At 41.6% G+C, this 19,858-nt stretch overlaps 1 protein-coding gene and 1 non-coding gene across 4 annotated transcripts in view; both read right to left on the minus strand.

Annotated features, from left to right (window-relative positions):
- The window catches only part of CLMP (CXADR like cell adhesion molecule), a 193,773-nt gene extending 180,457 nt beyond the window's left edge, over nt 1–13,316 (minus strand). For 2 of the 3 annotated variants that reach the window (XM_081541407.1, XM_081541405.1), the window contains exon 1: nt 13,105–13,316. The gene's annotated coding sequence lies outside the window, so the exon portion shown is untranslated. Of the gene's footprint in view, nt 1–12,756; nt 12,827–13,104 lie in introns of all 3 variants that reach the window. The other variant, XM_081541409.1, reaches the window with a different exon arrangement.
- A 1,422-nt stretch (nt 13,317–14,738) lies between these two features.
- TRNAG-UCC (transfer RNA glycine (anticodon UCC)) lies at nt 14,739–14,811 on the minus strand. The gene has a single exon. It is a non-coding gene; the product is annotated as a tRNA-Gly (tRNA).
- Between the last annotated feature and the right edge of the window lie 5,047 nt (nt 14,812–19,858).

Genomic DNA, 19,858 nt, shown 5'->3' on the forward strand with positions numbered 1-19,858 from the left:
AAGGCTAATAGAGTTTTGCCAAGAGAACGCACTGGTCATAGCAAACATCCTCTTTCAACAACACAAGAGAAGACTCTACACGTGGAAATCACCAGATGGCCAACACCGAAATCAGACTGATTATATTCTTTGCAGTCAAAGATGGAGAAGCTCTATACAGTCAGCAAAAACAAGACAGGGAGCTGACTGGCTCAGATCATGAACTCCTTATTGCCAAATTCAAACTTAAATTGAAGAAAGTGGGGAAAACCACTAAACCATTCAGGTATGACCTAAATCAAATACCTTATGATTATACAGTGCAAGTGACAAATAGATTTAAGGGACTAGATCTGATAGAGTGCCTGATGAACTATGGACGGAGGTTCGTGACACTGTACAGGAGACAGGGATCAAGACCATCCCCAGGAAAAAGAAATGCAAAAAAGCAAAATGGCTGTCTGAGGAGGCCTTACAAATAGCTGTGAAAAGAAGAGAAGTGAAAAGCAAAGGAGAAAAGGAAACATATACCCATTTGAATGCAGAGTTCTAAAAAATAGCAAGGAGAAATAAGAAAGCCTTTCTCAGAGAACAATGCAAAGAAATAGAGGAAAACAATAGAATGGGAAAGACTAGAGATTTCTTCAAGAAAATTAGAGATATCAAGGGAACATTTCATGCAAAGATGGGCTCGATAAAGGACAGAAATGGTATGGACCTGACAGAAGCAGAAGATATTAAGAGGAGGTGGAACGAATACACAGAAAAACTGTACAAAAAAAGATCTTCACAACCCAGTTAATCAAGATGGTGTGATCACTCACCTAGAGCCAGACATCCTGGAATGTGAAGTCAAGTGGGCCTTAGCAAGCATCACTACAAACAAAGCTAGTGAAGGTGATGGAATTCCAGTTGAGCTATTTCAAATCCTAAAAGATGATGCTGTGAAAGTGCTGCACTCAATATGCCAGCAAATTTGGAAAACTCAGCAGTGGCCACAGGACTGGAAAAGGTCAGTTTTCATTCCAATCCCAAAGAAAGGCAATGCCAAAGAATGCTCAAACTACTGCACAATTGCACTCATCTCACACGCTAGTAAAGTAACGCTTAAAATTCTCTAAGCCAGGCTTCAGCAATATGTGAACCATGAACTTCCAGATGTTCAAGCTGGTTTTAGAAAAGGCAGAGGAACCAGAGATCAAATTGCAAACATTTGCTGGATCATCGAAAAAGCAAGAGAATTCCAGAAAAACATCTATTTCTGCTTTATTGACTATGCCAAAGCCTTTGACTGTGTGGATCACAATAAACTATGGAAAGTTCTGAAAGAGATGGGAATACCAGACCACCTGACCTGCTTCTTGAAAACCCTGTATGCAGGTCAGGAAGCAACAGTTAGAACTGGACATGGAACAGACCGGTTCCAAATAGGAAAAGGAGTATGTCAAGGCTGTATATTGTCACCCTGCTTATTTAACTTATATGCAGAGTACCTCATGAGAAATGCTGGGCTGGAAGAAGCACAAGCTGGAATCAAGACTGCTGGGAGAAATATCAATAACCTCAGATACGCAGATGACACCACTCTTATAGCAGAAAGCAAAGAGGAACTAAAGAGCCTCTTGATGAAAGTGAAAGAGGAGAGTGAAAAAGTTGGCTTAAAGCTCAACATTCAGAAAACAAAGATCATGGCATCTGGTCCCATCACTTCATGGGAAATTGATGGGAAACAGTGGAAACAGTGTCAGACTTTATTTTTGGGGGCACCAAAATCACTGCAGATGGTGACTGCAGCCATGAAATTAAAAGACGCTTACTCCTTGGAAGGAAAGTTATGACCAATCTAGAAAGCATATTAAAAAGTAGAGACATTACTTTGCCAACAAAGGTCCATCTAGTCAAGGCTATGGTTTTTCCAATGGTCATGTATGGATGTGCGAGTTCGACTGTAAAGAAAGCTGAGCGCCAAAGAATTCATGCTTTTGAACTGTGGTGTTGGTGAAGACTCATGGGAGTCCCTTGGACTGCAAGGAGATCCAACCAGTCCGTCCTAAAGGAGATCAGTCCTGAATATTCATTGGAAGGACTGATGTTGAAGCTGAAACTCCAATACTTTGGCCACCTGATGCGAAGAGCTGATTCATTTGAAAAGACCCTGATGCTGGGAAAGATTGAGGGCAGGAGGAGAAGGGGATGACAGAGGATGAGGTGGTTGGATGGCATCACCGACTCAATGGACATGGGTTTGGGTGGGCTCCGGAAGTTGGTGTTGGACAGGGAGGCCTGGCTTGCTGCAGCTCATGGGGTCGCAAAGAGTCAGACACGACTGAGTAACTGAACTGAACTGAACTGAACTGAACTGAAGCTGGGTCAGTATGCTGGCCTTGGCATTTATATTAGCTTGTAATTTTGAGCAAGTTGTTTCACTTCTGCAGGTCTCATTTTTCTTACTTGTAAACTGGAACTAATACAACTCACAGGCTTGCTGCCATAATGAAGTGAGATGCTGTTGTTCAGTCCCTTGGTTGTCTCTGATTCTTTGCAACCCCATGGACTGCAGCACACCAGGCTTCCCTGTCCTTCACCATCTCCCAGAGTTTGCTCAAACTCATGTCCATTGAGTTGATGATGCCATCCAACCATCTCATCCTCTGTTGCCCCTTTCTCCTCCTGCCCTCAATCTTTCCCAGCATCGGAGTCTTTTCCAACGAGTTGGCTCTTCTCATTGGTGGCCGAAGTATTGGAGCTCAGCTTCAACATCAGTCCTTCCAATGAATATTCAGGGTTTATTTCCTTTAGGATTGACTAGTTTGATCTCCTTGCTGTCCAAGGGACTCTCAAGAGTCTCCTCCAGCACTACAGTTTGAAAGTATCAATTCTTCAGTGCTCTGCCTTCTTTATGGTCCAACTCTCATATCCCTACATTGACTACTGGAAAAGTGAGGTGGTGCATGTGGAAAATCTTGCTCTTAAAAAGCTACTGAAGCTGTATAGCACCGGGAACTCTACTTGATACTTGTAATATCCTACATGGGAAAAGTATCTAAAAAAAGAGTGGTTATTTGTGTATGTATCACTGATTCACTTTGCTGTACACCCGAAATGAACACAACATTGTAAATCAACTATACTCCAGTAAAAATTTTTACAAAAAGAAAATGGAAAAAAAAGCCACTCAATATATTACTGTCCATACCTCCTACATTCCCAAAAAAGCAAACTAGGATAAAGAACGGGCTATCCTCTGCACACAGGAGGGACACACAGACATGACGCCACTCAGAGCAATGCCACTCTGTGAGGCTGAAATTTGCTGGAGACCAATTAACCAACCTTTAGTTATCTTTTAAACATTTACTTGCTTTAATTTTTAAAATTAAAAAATTTTTTATTATCAAAATATAGTTGATGTACAATATTGTGCCAATCTCTGTCATACAGCAAAGTGACACAGTTTTACACACATATACACTCTGTTTTTAAACTATTCATTTCCACTATGGTTTATCCCAGGAGACTAGATATAGTTCCCTGTGCTATACAGTAGGATATTTATTCATTCTAAATGTTATAGTTTGTATCTACCAATCCCAAATTCCAGGTCCATCCCTCTCCCGGCCCGTGCCCTGCTTGGCAACCATAAATCTGATTTCTGTGTCTGAGTCTGTTTCTGTTGTTTGTTTCATTTTTTTTACCATACGACGCGGCTTGCGGGATCTTAATTTCCTGACCAGGGAGGAAACCCAAGCCCCCTGCAGGGAAGTGTGCAGTCTTAACCACTGGACCACCAGGGAACACCCGGTTTCTGTTTTGTATATTATTTACCTGCTTTTCTAAAAGGTAAATTAGAATAGAAAACCCAACACTACGCCAGTATATAAATATATATATACATGGATATTGGGGTCAAATATAGATGTATTGATGTAAATGAATAAAATAGGGAGAGAAAAGAGTTTTATTTGAGCCAAACTGAAGGCTACAGCCCAGTAGGCAACCTCTCAGATAACTAGGAGGAACTGCTCCAGAGAAGCATGGTTTTGGACACAGTTTCACATCTTGTTAGAACAAAGAACATCAAACAATTCAGAGATACATCCCTTCAAGGTTTCAAAAAAAAATAAAAATGTTCAGCCTGTACACAGAGAGGCAGTATGGCTTTGGCACCTGGGCAGGGTGTCCTATCATCACAGGAGCACCAGCATGGGTGTCCGCAAAGGGAACCGTTTAATCTTTATTTTTAACATGGACATTTTTTACTTCTGGTCAATGTACCCTTTTCTTTAATAATTAAAGCAGGTATACAATGTGTGTTTGATAAGCCATAAACAAACTGATTTAGTTAGCATAAAATTCAAGTTAACTTATGTATAACCCAGACTGACTTTCTCATATCTCAATCTGTGAACATTTCTTTCATCAGATGGACATTTGAGATTGAAGTAGTGCTGAAGTTTAATTAGAAATTAAGATGAGATTTCTCTGATCAGTGGTCCTTGGGTTCCCAGACTTAGTGTGAAAAATATGATTCTATTCACAGACGTTGGATCAGCTTGCCTGCCTCCATCACCACCCCCTGCCCCAATCCATTCCATCCCACACATCACTCTCTATTCATCTTCCTCTGTGCTTCACCCTCTTCCTCTCCTGCTAAAAATCCTCAGTTCCAATGGGATACACACCCGAGTTCCTCACCACAGCTAATGTTATATCATGGCACATTACCAGATTCTCAATTTAGCACACACAATCCTTCATGCCAAAAACCTTCCTCCCTCTTCTCCATTTATATGTCATCAAAACCTTCCTTGCTTGGTCCCTGAATGGTGTTTCCATCAGGCGGCACCCTGAAACTCCTTTGCTACTGAAATCAAATGGGGATGATTGTCCTTATCTTTGTGTTTGCATCTGGTTTCCCCAACTAAATAATAAATTTCTAAACTGCAGAAATTTTTTCTGTTCTAGACATACATTTGCATCCTCAGTGACTTGCATACTGTGTGCATAGCACCATTTTGTGACAATAAAAAGAGGATCTGTGTGCAGCTTTTTAAGAATCTCATCAATTACACATAAAGTTTCACGTGCACTGACGTTTAACTCACACAAAGGAAGGGGAGAAAGGCAAGGATAGAATGTAATTGTGACCAGTATTTAGAGCTAAGAATCTGATCAGTGTATCCAGGGTTTGTTGAAAATCTCCTGTTACCATGTGCTTGTCAGGATTCTTCTGTGATAGTGTAACAGTGCAGCAAACTTTCAGCAACACTGCAAGGGATACCGCCTACTTGGTTTTGCCCATAGTGAGTTACAGAACCTTGTCTGAAAGAACCCACCTTCACAGAGATATATAACTCTCTCTATACACACACACACACACACACACACACACACACACAACTCTCTCTCTCTCTCTCTCTCTCTCTATATATATATATATATATATATATATATTTGTTGTTGTCTAGTCACTAAGTTGTGTCCAACTCTTTTGCAACCCCATGGACTGTAGCCTGCTGGGCTCCCCTGCCCATGGGATTTCCCAAGCAAGAATACTGTATACTCTAGTGGGCTGCCATTTCTTTATCCAGGGGATCTTTCTGATCCAGGGATCAAACACACGTCTCCTGCATTACAGGCAGATTCTTTACCGCTGAGCCACCAGAGAAGCCCCGTGTATATATATATATATATCATTTCCCTGGTAGCTCAGACGGTAAAGAATCTGCCTGCAATGCAGGAGGCCCAGGTTCGGTTTCTGGGTCAGGAAGATCCCCTGGAGAAGGAAATGGCAACTCACTTCAGTATTCTTGCCTGGAAAATTCCATGGACTGAGAAGACTGGCAGGCTACAGTCCATGGAGTTGCAAAGAGTTGGACTCAACTGAGCGACTAACACATACACACACACATATATATATATGGACTGGATGAATTCTAGTTGAGCAATTTCAAATCCTAAAAGATGATGCTGTTAAAGTGCTGCACTCAATATGCCAGCAAATTTGGAAAACTCAGCAGTGGCCATAGGACTGGGAAAGGTCAGTTTTCATTCCAATTCCAAAGAAAGGCAATGCCAAAGAATGTTCAAACCACTGCACAACTGCACTCATCTCACATGCTAGCAAAGTAATGTTCAAAATTCACCAAGCCAGCTTCAATGGTACGTGAACTGTGAACTTCCAGATGTTCAAGCTGGGTTTAGAAAAGGCAGAGGAACCAGAGATCAAATTGCCAACATCTGCTGGATCATCAAACAGGAAAGAGAGTTCCAGAAAAACATCTACTTTTGCTTTCTGAAGCCTTTGACTGTTGTGGATCACAACAAACTGTGAAAAATTCTTCAAGAGATGGGAATACCAGGCCACCTTACCTGCCTCCTGAGAAATCTGTAAGCAGGTCAAGAAGCAACAGTTAGAACTGGAAATGGAACAACAGACTGGTTCCAAATTGGGAAAAGAGTACATCAAGGCTGTATGTTGTCACCCTGCTTATTTAACTTATATGCAGAGTACATCATGAGAAATGCTGGGCTGGATGAAGCACAAGCTGGAATCAAGATTGCTGGGAGAAATATCAATAACCTCAGATATGCAGATGACACCATCCTTATGGCAGAAAGTGAAGAAGAACTAAAGAGCCTCTTGATGAAAGTGAAAAAGGAGAGTGAAAAAGTTGGCTTAAAACTCAACATTCAGAAAACTAAGATCATGGCATCCGGTCCCATCACTTCATAGCAAATAAATGGTGAAACAATGGAAACAGTGACAGACTTTATTTTCTTGGGCTCCAGATCACTGCAGATGGTGACTGCAGCTGTGAAATTAAAAGACTCTTGCTTCTTGGAAGAAAAGCTATGACCAACCTAGACAGCATATTAAAAAAGTAGAGACATTACATTGTGAACAGTTCAGTTCAGTTGCTCAGTTGTGTCTGACTCTTTGTGACCCCATGGACTGCAGCATGCCAGACCTCCCTGTCCATCAACAACTCCCAGAGTTTACTCAAACTCATGTGCATTGAGTCAGTGATGCCATCCAACCATCTCACCCTCTGTTGTCCCTTTCTCCTCCTGCCCTCAATCTTTCCCAGCATCAGGGTCTTTCCCAATGAGTCAGTTCTTTGCCTCAGGTGGCCAAAGTATTGGAGTTTCAGCTTCAACATCAGTCCTTCCAATGAATATTCAGGACTGATTTCCTTTAGGATGGACTGGTTGGATCTCCTTGCTGTCCAAGGGACTCTCAAGAGTCTTCTCCAACACCACAGTTCAAAAGCATCAATTCTTTGGTGCTCAGCTTTCTTTATAGTCCAACTCTCACATTTATACATGACTACTGGCAAAATCATAGCTTTGACTAGACAGACCTTTGTTGGCAAAGTAATGTCTCTGCTTTTTAATATGTTGTCTAGGTTGGTCACAACTTTTCTTCCAAGGAGCAAGTGTCTTTTAATTTCTTTTATATTCTTATTTTCATATTAAGTCTTCAAAGTCCTGTGTATTTTTTCCATTCAGCCAGTGGGTGCTAGAGCCAGCTCACACACTTTGTCGACAAAGGTCCATAAAGTCAAAGCTATGGTTTTTCCAGTAGTCATGTGAGAGTTGGACTATAAAAAAAAGCTGAGTGCTGAAGAATTTATGCTTTTGAACTGTGGTGTTGGAGAAGACTATTGAGAGTCCCTTGGACTGCAAGGAGATCCAACCAGTCCATCCTAAAGGAAATCAGTCCTGAATATTCATTGGAAGGACTGATGCTGAAGCTGAAACTCCAATACTTTGGCCACCTGAGGCAAAGAACTGACTCATTGGGAAAGACCCTGATGCTGGGAAAGACTGAAGGCAGGAGAAGAAAGGGATGACAGAGGGTGAGATGGTTGGATGGCATCACCGACTTAATGGACATGAGTTTGAGTAAGTTCCAGGAGTTGTTGATGGACAGGGAAGCCTGGTGTGCTGCAGTCCATGGGGTCGCAAAGAGTCGGACACGACTGAGAAGTTGAACTGAACTGATGGATCAGATGAAAAGAAAGAAAGGAGTTGACCCACACCTTGAGATGAGAATTCTATATGATTTTCTTTATAGCTAATTTAGTCATATATAGATACAACTGTAAATACTAGAATGTACAAAAGATTCTGAAATTGAATTCCAGTTCCTCTATTCTGAGGAAATGGTGAGGCTCAGTGTGGTCCAGGGAGCCACTTTGGCTGGATTTGTTCTCTTTGCTGGCTTGCTTTTCCAAGTTCTCTCAGCATTATTCTGTGGTTTCGTGCCATTCTTTGTTGGGGCTGCAGCTTCTTTCTTTTGAGATGTAACTAGTATATTCTGAATCCTGGATGCACAGGGGATCTGAACCTATGGTTGGTCACCAGGGTTGATCAAGCTAATTTGACTGACAGGCAGGCATCCTATCATTCTTTACCACTGCACACACCTCTTTCCTGACACTATGACACTAACTATTCAAGATGACTGTCCTTTAGAAAATGGCTGTTCAGTTATAGGCTCTTAATCTTGGCTCCTTAAATTCTATATATTCATTTTAAATATAATCTATGCCTGCAAAAGGCTTTACTTCCAGCCACTGTGGTTGGCAAGATACCAGCTACCTACTTTGCTGGTTAGCCCAGAAAAGGAATTTTTTCTGTAACCTGAGTCTTACTTCATATCTTAGATCTTAATAATCTTCAGGATAATTTTCATTATGTTGCCAAAACTCAGCCTCTGTTCACTGGTGCCAGTAGAAACATGGAGACAGAATTTTGGGTGAAGCAAAAAAGAGTAGCCTTTTTTGCTTTGCCAGGCAAACAGGGCTAGAGCAGGCTAGCGCCCTCAAGACTGTGTGACCTACCCTGGAGGGGGTAGTGAGGAGTTTTAGAGTGTTCAAGGAGCAGGGCATGATCAGGTCGTGGACAGTTCTCAGATTGGTTGGCATCAAGGTGAGAGTTCAAGCATTGTCAACCTTCTGGTTTCAGCCAGTCTAGGGTCTATGTCCTGTGGTCTGCAGTTTTCATCTGCAAGGGGTTTGCCTCCTGTAAAAATAACTTAGGAATGTGTGTCAGGCCTTTCCCTATATTTTTCAGGGAACTGGGAGTTTGGTGATTCTGCTACGTGGCAGAATTATAGTCTAAACTGTTACCAGCTCCCCAGCCCAACAGCTATTCTTGTTTCAACATCTTCACATTTCCCAATCATTAACTCTTACCTTTTACTTCAAAAGACAACAACACAGGGGTTTGTACATGGTTTCGATTATCTTCCTTGCCATCATGATAGGCATGGGAGAAAAAGATATTTTTCTCTCTTTGACAAGTAGAGTTGTTTCACCCATAGCTTGCTGCTGTTGTTCAGTCACTAAGTCATGTCCAACTCTGCAACCCCATGAACTGCAGCACATCAGGCTCCTCTGTCCTCCACTATCTCCCAGAGTTTGCTCAAATTCATGTTTAATTGAGTTGGTGATGCTGTCTAACCATCTCATCCTCTGCTTCCCCCTTCTACTTTTGCCTTCAATCTTTCCCAGCATCAGGGTCTTTTCAATGAGTCAGCTCTTTGCTGAGGTGGCCAAAGAACTGGAGCTTCAGTTTCATGTATAGCTTACCTTCTGAAAAATGCTTCCCCTTTTGGTGCATACTGATCCCTGTGGCTCCCCTCCCCCTTACTTTCTAGGTCAGACCTTCTTTAATCCCCACAAACTCAGCATTAAACCCAGTCTCCTGACAGTGGTAGATCAGAGCTGTAACTGCCTCATGTGGGCTCCAATAGCACAATCTTATATTTACAGAACTAACATGAGAAACTCAGAATCATACAAAATAAAGACAACTAAGTACTACACTATAGGGAATAGACTCTGCAGTAAGGGCAGGAAGACAAGAGAAAATTATAAGAGCTGAAGTAATGGGGAAAATTTTCAAAAGCAGTGGACTTTGGAACTTATTCCAACTGGCAAAGCTATGAAAAAATATAGGTGTCCTATAAAATACGTGCTATTGGCATGGCAAAGACTAGATACAGAAAACATTGTAGGTTGAATAGCCTGCAGATCAGGAATGCATGGAATAGCAACTATTAAAAAAGAATGACAACTGTATGTTCAGCTTTGCAATGATCGTCAGGGAAGACAATCACTGTAAACTGCAAGATTCAGCAGAGTGTATGTAAAATACAGATAAAGGCTTCCCTGGTGGCTCAGATGGCAAAGAATCTACCTGCAATGCAGGACACTCAGGTTCAATCCCTGGGTTGGAAAGATCCAGGTAACATATACTAACTTTTATCTAAAAAAGGGTGTATAATACATGTATATATGTATTTGCTTATATTTAAAATAAAAAGCAATGCAAGGACAAACAAGCAAGTAAAAAGTAATGCTTAACCTTAGGGTGATGGAGGAGACAGGAATAAAAACTAGATTTCTCTGAATGTACCTATATTAGTGATTGATTGCTACATAATAAATGATTCCCAAAATGCAGTGGATTAAAACAGCAATAAATTTTTATTATCTCACATGAGTCTGGAGGGTCAGGAAGCCAGGAGAGACTTAGCTGGCTGGTTCTGGCTCTGGGTAGCTCATGTGATTGTAGTCAAGATGTTGGCCTGTGTTTCAGTCACCCAAAGGCTTGCCTGGGTGAGAGGACCCATCTGTACAGTGGTTCCCTCACATGGTTGCTGGCAGGAGGCCTCTGTTCCTCACCACATGGATCTCCTCTCTCCACAGGCTGCTTGAGCATCCTCCTGATATGACAGCTGGCTTCCTCCAGCACAAACTATCCAAAAGAGCAGAGGAAACCACCATACCTTTTGTGGCTTAGTCTTGGGAGTCACATACAGCTATTTGTGCCTTATTTCATTTGTTAGAAGCAAGATACTGAATCTAACCTACACTCAAGGGGAGGGAATTAGGATCCATCTTTGCAAGTGTGTGTTAAAGAGTTTATGTACATATTTAAAATCATCACAGTATCTAATCTTATACATTTGAGTTTGGAATCAATATATATATATAAAATGTTTTTAATAATCATGAAAGTAAATTGAGCAACATTAAATAAGGAAACTACAATTCCTAAACATTGAGAGCAAACAAACCTAAACATATATCAAGTTGACGGTTTAAAAACAGAGATAGTAATTACTTCAATTATTTTAAAACTGAATAATTTGACTATACAGTCCAAGAAGAATATATCAAAAAGATAAAAAGAATTATAAAGAAATCTTCAGCTGTTTTCAGTAATTGTAATATTATTATTCTTAAACTATCAAGCATATTTCAGAATGTATATTATCCATATATATTTCACTAGTATATACACTATTAGTGTCATTCCAAAACTATTATTTGTGTGTGTATACCAGGATATATTAAACAAATAATTATGTTAATATATTTAGAATCCAAACATTTGAGCAGAAGAGGAGAGATAAAAATATAAAACTGAATGAGTCCAGTAGAAAATTCTATAACCTTAAATTTGATTTGAATAATTAATAAGATCTTACATTATATTTTCTTTTAAAAAACATATTTCTTTGCTCTGTTCACTGAAAAGGTCTAGAAGTCATGAATAACCACAAAATAATGAATATCTCTACACCTAGACTGTGTTCTCCAAATAGAATTTCCAACAAGGGAAATCATGCCTCCTTGTATTACTGATTTCGAGGCTGAGACAGGAAATATCAGTGAGAGCCTTGAAACACTGTTGAACTGGAAGGCAAAGCTGTCACAGACCACAGGGATTATGTCAGAAAAATCCAGGAGCCATTTCAATAATCTCCCACTGGCCAAATATGGGATAAGTGAACATAAATAGCAATAATAATTATAGTAATAATAACTACTACAGTGCCACATTGACTATATTAAAATCCTTGAGTTCAAAATGATACTTTAAAAAGTAAATAAATAAAACTAAGTTATCCCCTTTGGAAGATGTCGAGGAACCAGAACTAATTACTGTGAAAACTGTTAAAGAAGAAAACTGAAGGGAAAGAAACAAGTATTTATTCTGCTTTTCCTGTTTACATGGCAGCTCAGGAATTCCAGCTAAAATAATTTGAGCCAAAGAAATGCTATAGTTAGAATATAACCACTTTGCAATCCCTGATGAAAAATGGATCCAATTTGGAGCTAGAGATTAAAGTTCACAGAGAGGGCAGTTGGGAAGAGATGATGGATGTAAATTTCAGGACAGCTGAACCAAGCAGGAGTCCAGGAAGATGGATGGATATCCAGAAGTGTTCTTATCTCTGCCTTTGCTGGCATGGTGTCCTGCAGAAGCAGGGCCTTTGTCATGGGGCCAACACACACACACATGTACACACACACACACACACACACACATGCCCAAGTGGTAGAGCCCCTGAAAGAGTGCTGGATGGGCTGGTGGAGCAGTTGCAAGTGTGGCTGCCATCTCCCAGTGATGTGGGGAGCCCACAGCCAAGTCACGTGCATGCACTACAACCAGACTGCTTCACCTCTCACTGTACCCAACTATCTCACTGTGGCCCCTCCTAACCACAAACACACAGAAAAAGGGAATTCTCAAAATCTAGTCCCTCCTGGCTGCGCCAACATGTTGCAAAACTACCAGAAACATCAGTGGTTGCTAAAACCAGGAGGTGAGAAACTGATGGGGAGCCATGTAATAACAGCACACCCTAAATCCACCGATGAAAGTTAACATCATAAAAACAGAAACACCGCAGGTCTCATGCCTCCTGTTGTGATGCATCAGGAAGTACTCAACCTGACCACAAAATATTCTTACCAAAAAGTCAAACTCGAATCTGACCTAGCCTCAGGACCCAGTTGTCACCAGCAAAGTCCATTCACAATTCCTGGGAAGTAAAAATAAAATCTGGGTAATAAAATAAAAGCAAGCCCAGATGGTGCAGTGGTAAAGAGTCCACCTATCAATGCAGGTGACACAACAGATGTGGGTTTGATCCCTGGGTTGGGATGATCCCCTGGAGGGAAAAATGGCAAACCACTCCAGTATTCTTACCTGGAGAATTCCACGGACAGAGGAGCCTGGTGGGCTACAGTCTGGGGGGGGGGGGGTTGTAAAGAATTGGACACGACTGAACACGCATTCCCAAATAAAATAAAGTCTAACCTTTTCTTTTCCTTTGTGTTTGATCTAGTTCCACGTGTTCACAGGGTGCTGTCAGAGTCCTCACACCTGGCACTTCGGACCAGAGCTCCTTGCAGAAAATGGCGGCATGGACACCGCCACCTCAGCGGGACCAGCCCTGTGCAGAAGTTGCCCACAGACACTCAAGATGGCGGCTGTGAACCGTGTGCAGAGACGTTGCAGGCGGCGCTGTCATGTGAAGCGTGAGCCGCACAGCTGTGCCCGCCCCTCCCAGAACTCCGCCCCCTCAACCCTCTAGGGCAGCTCCGCCCACCACCTGTCTGGGAAGTCTGTGCTCCAGAGCATAAGCTTATACCTCTCCCTTCTCAAAGAATAAATCTTTCCTTTGCTTCTGAATTGAACTCAGTCTCACTCTATTGACTCAAATGAGACCAGGCAGGACTCTTGCTGGGACCCAACTCAGGATGGTCAGTAATACAGTGGCCTGTTTACAGGAAATACAGGGGAAGGAGGAAAATATTAAATATTAATGACAGCACAGGGATGCAGTGCACCAAAACCAAAATATGACAGATTCTGCAGAACTCTTATACTCAGCTTCTTCAACTAATAAATTGTAAGGAAGACAATAAGGGTATAGAGGAGTCATAGATAAAGCGACTTGAGAGACAGATCAACTAAAAACAATGAATGAAACCTGTTTAAATCTTGATTCAAACAAACCAACTTTAAGCTGTTTTTTATTTATTTATTTGCATTGGAAGCTGTGAATTTACTTATTTGGTAAATACCTGTTGAGCACCTACTCCATGCCAGGTACAAGGATACACAGTGAACAAAACAAAAAACTTCCCCGCCATCACAGCATCTGTGATTTAGTGTCTCACTACAGAAGGGCTGCCCTGGTGGCTTTGTCGGTAAAGAATCGGGATGGGAGACGCTTGTATACCTGTGGCTGATTCATGTCCGTGGCAAAAACAGCCACAATATTGGAAAGTAATTTAGTGATTATATATTTATTTATTTTTGACTGACCTGGGTCTTTGTTGCTGCATGGGCTTTCTCTAGTTGCAGAGAGCAGGGGCTACTCTTCATTGTGGTGGCTTCTCTTGTCGTAGAAGATGGGCTGTAGAACACATGGGCTTCCGTAGTTGTGGCTCACAGGCTTAGAGCATGGGCTCAGCAGTTGTGGTGCACAGGGGCTTAGTTGCTCTGTGGCGTGTGGAATCTTTATGGACCAGGGATCGAACCCACGTCCCCTGCACTGTCAGGCAGATTCCCATCCACTGTATCACCAGGGAAGTCCCAAACAAGCCAATTTTAAATGTATAAATATACAGGCCTACCCTTTTTATTGTGCTTCCCTTTATGGTACTTTACAGTTACTGCGTTTTTTACAAATTGAAGGTTTAAGGCAACTCTGTGGTCGAGCAAATTTATTGGCACCATTTTTCCAACAGCATTTGCTCATTTCATGTCTCACTTTGGTAATTCTAGAGGTATTTCAAAACTCTCATTACTATTAAATTTATTGTGGTGATCTGTGAGAGTGATCTTTGACAGTACTATTATGATTGTTTTGTGGTGCCACAAACCATGTTCACGTAATGCAGCATTTTTTTTTTGGTCACATTGCACAGCATGCAGGATTTTAGTTCCCTGACCAGGGATTGAACCCTCATCCCCTGCATTGGAAGTGCAGAGTCCTAACCACTGGACCACCAAGGAAGTCTCAACATGGCAAACTTTATTAATAAATGTCATGTGTGTTCTGCCTGCTCCACACATTGGTCCTCTTTTTGGGCCTCCCTATCCCCTGAGGCAAAACAATACTGAACTAGACCAATTAATGGCCTTCAAGTGTTCAAATGAAAGGAAGAGTTGCACTTCTCTCACTTTAAATCAGAAGCTGGAAATGATTAATGAGGAAGACATGTCGAAAGCTGAGATAGGCCTAAAGCTAGGCCTGTTGCCCCAAATGGTTAGTCAAGCTGTGAATGCAGAAGAAAAGTTCTTTAAGGAAATTAAAAGTGCTTATGCAGTGAACACATGAATAATATATTGACATATATCATTGACATAATGATATAATGACAACTATAGTGCTGATTTGCAGAAAGTTTCAGTGGTCTGGATAGAAGATCATACCAGTTACAACTGTCCCTTGAACTAAAGCCTCATCTAGAATAAGCAAGGCTCTAATGCTCTTTAATTCTATGAAGACTGAGAGAGGTGAAGAAGCTTCAGAAGAAAAGTTTGAAGCCAGCAAAGCTTGGTTCAAAGGTTTAAATAAAGAAGCCATCTCCATAACATAAACATGCAAGGTGAAGTAGAAAGTGCTGATGTTGAAGCTGCTGTAAGATATCCAGAAGATTTACTGAAGATAATTCATGAGGGTAGCTATACTACTTAACAGATTTTCAGTGTAGACAGTCTTCTGTTGGAATAAGATGCTATCTAGGACTTTCACAGCTACAGAGAAGTCAACGCCTGGCTTCAAAGTGGCAAAGGACAGGCAGACTCTCTTGTTCAGGGCTAATGCAGATGGCAACTTTAAGTTGAAGCCAGTGCTCATTTACCATTCTGAAAATCCTAGGGCTCTTAAGAATTGCCCTAAATCTACTCTGCCTGTGCTCTATAAATAGAGCAACAAAGCCTGGATGACACCACATCTGTATAAAAGATGGTTTACTGAATATTTTAAGTAAGTCCACTGTTGAGAGCTGCTGCTCAGAAAAGAAGTTTCCTTACAAAACATCACTGCTCTTCGACAATGTATGTGGTCATCCAAGAGCTCTGATGGGAGGATGTACAATAAGATTAATGTTGTTTTCATGCCTTGTAACACAACATCCGTTCTACAGCCTGTAGATCAAGGGGTAATTTCAGCTTTCAAGTATCATTATTTAAGAAATAAATCTCAAGAGATCAAGATGGCAGAGGAGTAGGTGGACCTGGATTACATCTCTCTCCACTGATACATCAGGAATACACCTTCAGACACAGAAGTGCATACAGAACACCAGCTGAGAGCAGATAGGAGTACCTGACCAGAGGAAAAGAATATATAGGCCCATGCAAAACTCGGTAGGATGAAGCAACTAGGGGGGAAAACAAGACTGTTAGTAGGACGGGACCTGCTCTCGTCGGGTGGAGGAACTGAAGTAGGAGTCCAATCCCCACATCGGGGCAATTGTCTGAGTCAGAGGAGAAACATTTAAAGCTGAGAGTGAAACCGCTGAGCTGTGGCAGCCTAAATGGAATGAGAATCAGACAGTCCTTGCCACAGCCATACATAACCCAGGCAGGGATGCAGGTCCCCTGGAAGGTGCAGAGGCTGGGAGCTGGAGTTTAGGGATTGTGGAGCAATCCAAGGGTGCAGGCTGCTGTTGACTGCAGAGAGATGGATCAAGGGGATGTGAGGGAAGAGACTGTGGTGGGAAATGCCTGTGGAAGAAAGCCAGGCAGCCATGGAAGCAAGGCAATACTGCTGAATCACACGTACGGGGGTGGAGCCATCACCATAGCCTCTCTCCCCAGACACACCAGCATCACAGCTGAACAATAGAGGCTGGGACTTCCCCAGTGGCTCAGACAGTAAAAGCGTCTGCCTACAACGCAGGAGACCCGGGTTCGATCCCTGGGTTGGGAAGATCTCCTGGAGAAGGAAACAGCACCCCACTCCAGTACTCTTGCCTGGAAAATCCCATGGACGGAGGAGTCTGGTAGGCTATAGTCCATGGGGTCGCAAAGAGTCGGACACGACTGTGCAACTTCACGTCACTTCACATCAAATGCCTGATGCACTGAACTACAGAGCAACAGACATAAAAAATAGACTTATGGACATGGGGAGAGGGGAGGAGAGGGTGAGATGGATGGGAAGAGTAACATGGAAACTTACATTATCATTTGTAAAATAGATAGCCAACGGGAATTTGCTGTATAGCTCAGGAAACTCAAATCGGGGCTCTATATCAAACTAGAGGGGTGGGATGGGGAGGGAGATGGGAGGGAGGTTCAAAAGGGAGGGGATATATGTATACCTATGGCTGATTCATGTTGAGGTTTGACAAAAAACAACAAAAGTATGTAAAGCAATTATCTTTCAATAAAAAAATAAATTAAAAAGAAAAAAAGAAATAAATTTCATAAGGCTACTGCTGCCTTAGGTAGTGATTTCTTGGATAGATCTCAGTTCAGTTCAGTTGCTCAGTCTTGTCTGACTCTTTGCCACACCATGAACCGCAGCACGCCAGGCCTCCCTGTTCATCACCAACTCCTGGAGTTTACTCAAACTCATGTCCATTGAGTCAGTGATGCTATCCAACCATCTCATCCTCTGTTGTCCCCTTCTCCTCCTGCCTTCACTCTTTCCCAGCATCAGGGTCTTTTCCAATGATTCAGTTCTTCGCATCATGTGGCCAAAGTATTGGAGTTTCAGCTTCAACATCAGTCCTTCCAATGAATATTCAGGACTGATTTCCTTTAGGATGGACTGGTTGGATCTCCTTGCAGTCCAAGGGACTCTCAAATCTTCTCCAATACCATAGTTCAAAAGCATTAATTCTTCGGCACTCAGCTTTCTTTATAGTCCAACTCTCACATCCATATATGACTACTGGAAAAACCATAGCCTTGACTAGATGGACCTTTGTTGACAAAGTAATGTCTCTGCTTTTTAATATGCTGTTTAGGTTGGTCATAACTTTTCTCCCAAGGAGTAAGCGTCTTTTAATTTCATGGCTGCAATCACCATCTGCAGTGATTTTGGAGCCCCCCAAAATAGTCTGCCACTGTTTCCCCATCTATTTCCCATGAAGTGATGGGACTGGATGCCATGATCTTTGTTTTCTGAATGTTGAGTTTTAAGCCAACTTTTTCACTCTCCTCTTTCACTTTCTTCAAGAGGCTCTTTAGTTCTTCTTCACTTTCTGCCATGAGGGTGGTATCATCTGCATATCTGAGGTTATTGATATTTTTCCTGGCAATCTTGATTCCAGCTTTTGCTTCATCCAGCCCAGTGTTTCTCATGATGTACTCTGCATATAAGTTAAATAAGCAGGGTGACTTACTTGATGTACTTGATGTACTTGAGTACTTGATATACTCCTTTTCCTATTTGGAACCAGTCTGTTGTTCCATGTCCAATTCTGTTGCTTCCTGACCTGCATACAAATTTCTCAAGAGGCAGTTCAGATGGTCTGATATTCCCATCTCTTTCAGAATTTTCCACAGTTTATTGTGATCTAAACAGTCAAAGGCTTTGGCATAGTCAATAAAGAAGAAGTAGATGTTTTTCTGGAATTCTCTTACTTTTTCGATGCCAATGGATGTTGGCAATTTGATCTCTGGTTCCTCTGCCTTTTCTAAAACCAGCTTGAACATCTAGAAATTTATGGTTCACGTACTGTTGAAGCCTGGCTTGGAGAATTTTGAGCATTACTTTGCTAGCATGTGAGATTGAGATGAGTGCAATTGTACAGTAGTTTGAGCATTCTTTGGCATTGCCTTTCTTAGGGATTGGAATGAAAACTGACCTTTCCCAGTCCTGTGGCCACTGCTGAGTTTTTCAAATTTGCTGGCATATTGAATGCAACACTTTCACAGCATTATCTTTTAGGATGGATAAATCTGGGCAAAGTAAATCATAAATCTTCTGGAAAGGATTCACCATTTTAAATGCCATGAAGAACACTCATGATTCTTGAGACGAGGTCAAAATATCAACATCAAGAGGAATTTGGAAGAAGTGGATTCTAACTCTGCCCGTCCCTGGGATTCTCCAGGCAAGAACACTGGAGTGGGTTGTCATTTCCTTCTCCAATGCTTGAAAGTGAAAAGTGAAAGTGAGGTCACTCAGTAGAGTCCGACTCTTTGCGACCCCATGGACTGCAGCCTACCAGGCTCCTCCGTCCATGGGATTTTCCAGGCAAGAGTGCTGGAGTGGGGTGCCATTGCCTTCTCCAGTACTGGCAAATGACCCAGTTAGTATTAGAACATATGCCTGTCCTTCAGGAGGCCACCCGGACTGAAAGTCAAGGTCCTTAGGGAGACACTCCTAGCCAGAACCTAACCTCCACCTTGGGAGAGGACTGGAAATAGAGCTGCCTACACAGCACAGCACTAAATCAGGAAAAAGTCTGAAAGTCAGAAAGAAAAGTTTAGACTCAAGTCGAGTATTCTATGTATACACTTGCTTTTCCTTTTAGGTGATGCAAAACACTCAACTCTCCTACATTTAAAATTAACAAAACTGAAGCAGAAATAGATACAGAGGACAAACTGGCGGTCACCAGAGGGGATAGGGTGGGGGATGGGCAAGATAGGTGAAGGAGATTGCACTTCAAGTCATAAAATAAATAAGTCAGAGGAATAAAGTGTGTACATAGGAAATCTAGTCCATAAACTTGTAACAACTCTGTATGGTAATAGATGAACTTACCTAGTGATCATTTTGTAATATTTAAAAACATCAAATCTTGGGATTTCCCTCATGGTCCACTGGTTAAGACTCCGTGCTCCCAATGCAGGGGGCTCTGGCTGGATCCCTGGTTGAGGAACTAAGATCCCACATGCTGCATGGTGCAACCAAAATAAATAAATAAAATAAAGAGATGCCATCCTGAAAAAAAAAATATTATTAAAAAAATAAAATCTCTATGTTGTATACCTGAAACTAATATAATATTGCAAGTCAATTATATATTTCAATAGAAAAGTTAAAATAAATAAAAAATAAAATTAAGAGATCATACAATTTTCTTAAACAAAT

The sequence above is a fragment of the Giraffa tippelskirchi genome, chromosome 11 (genome assembly GCF_054371585.1).
Source record: "Giraffa tippelskirchi isolate mGirTip1 chromosome 11, T2T-mGirTip1v1.2.pri, whole genome shotgun sequence".
NCBI lineage: Eukaryota > Metazoa > Chordata > Mammalia > Artiodactyla > Giraffidae > Giraffa > Giraffa tippelskirchi.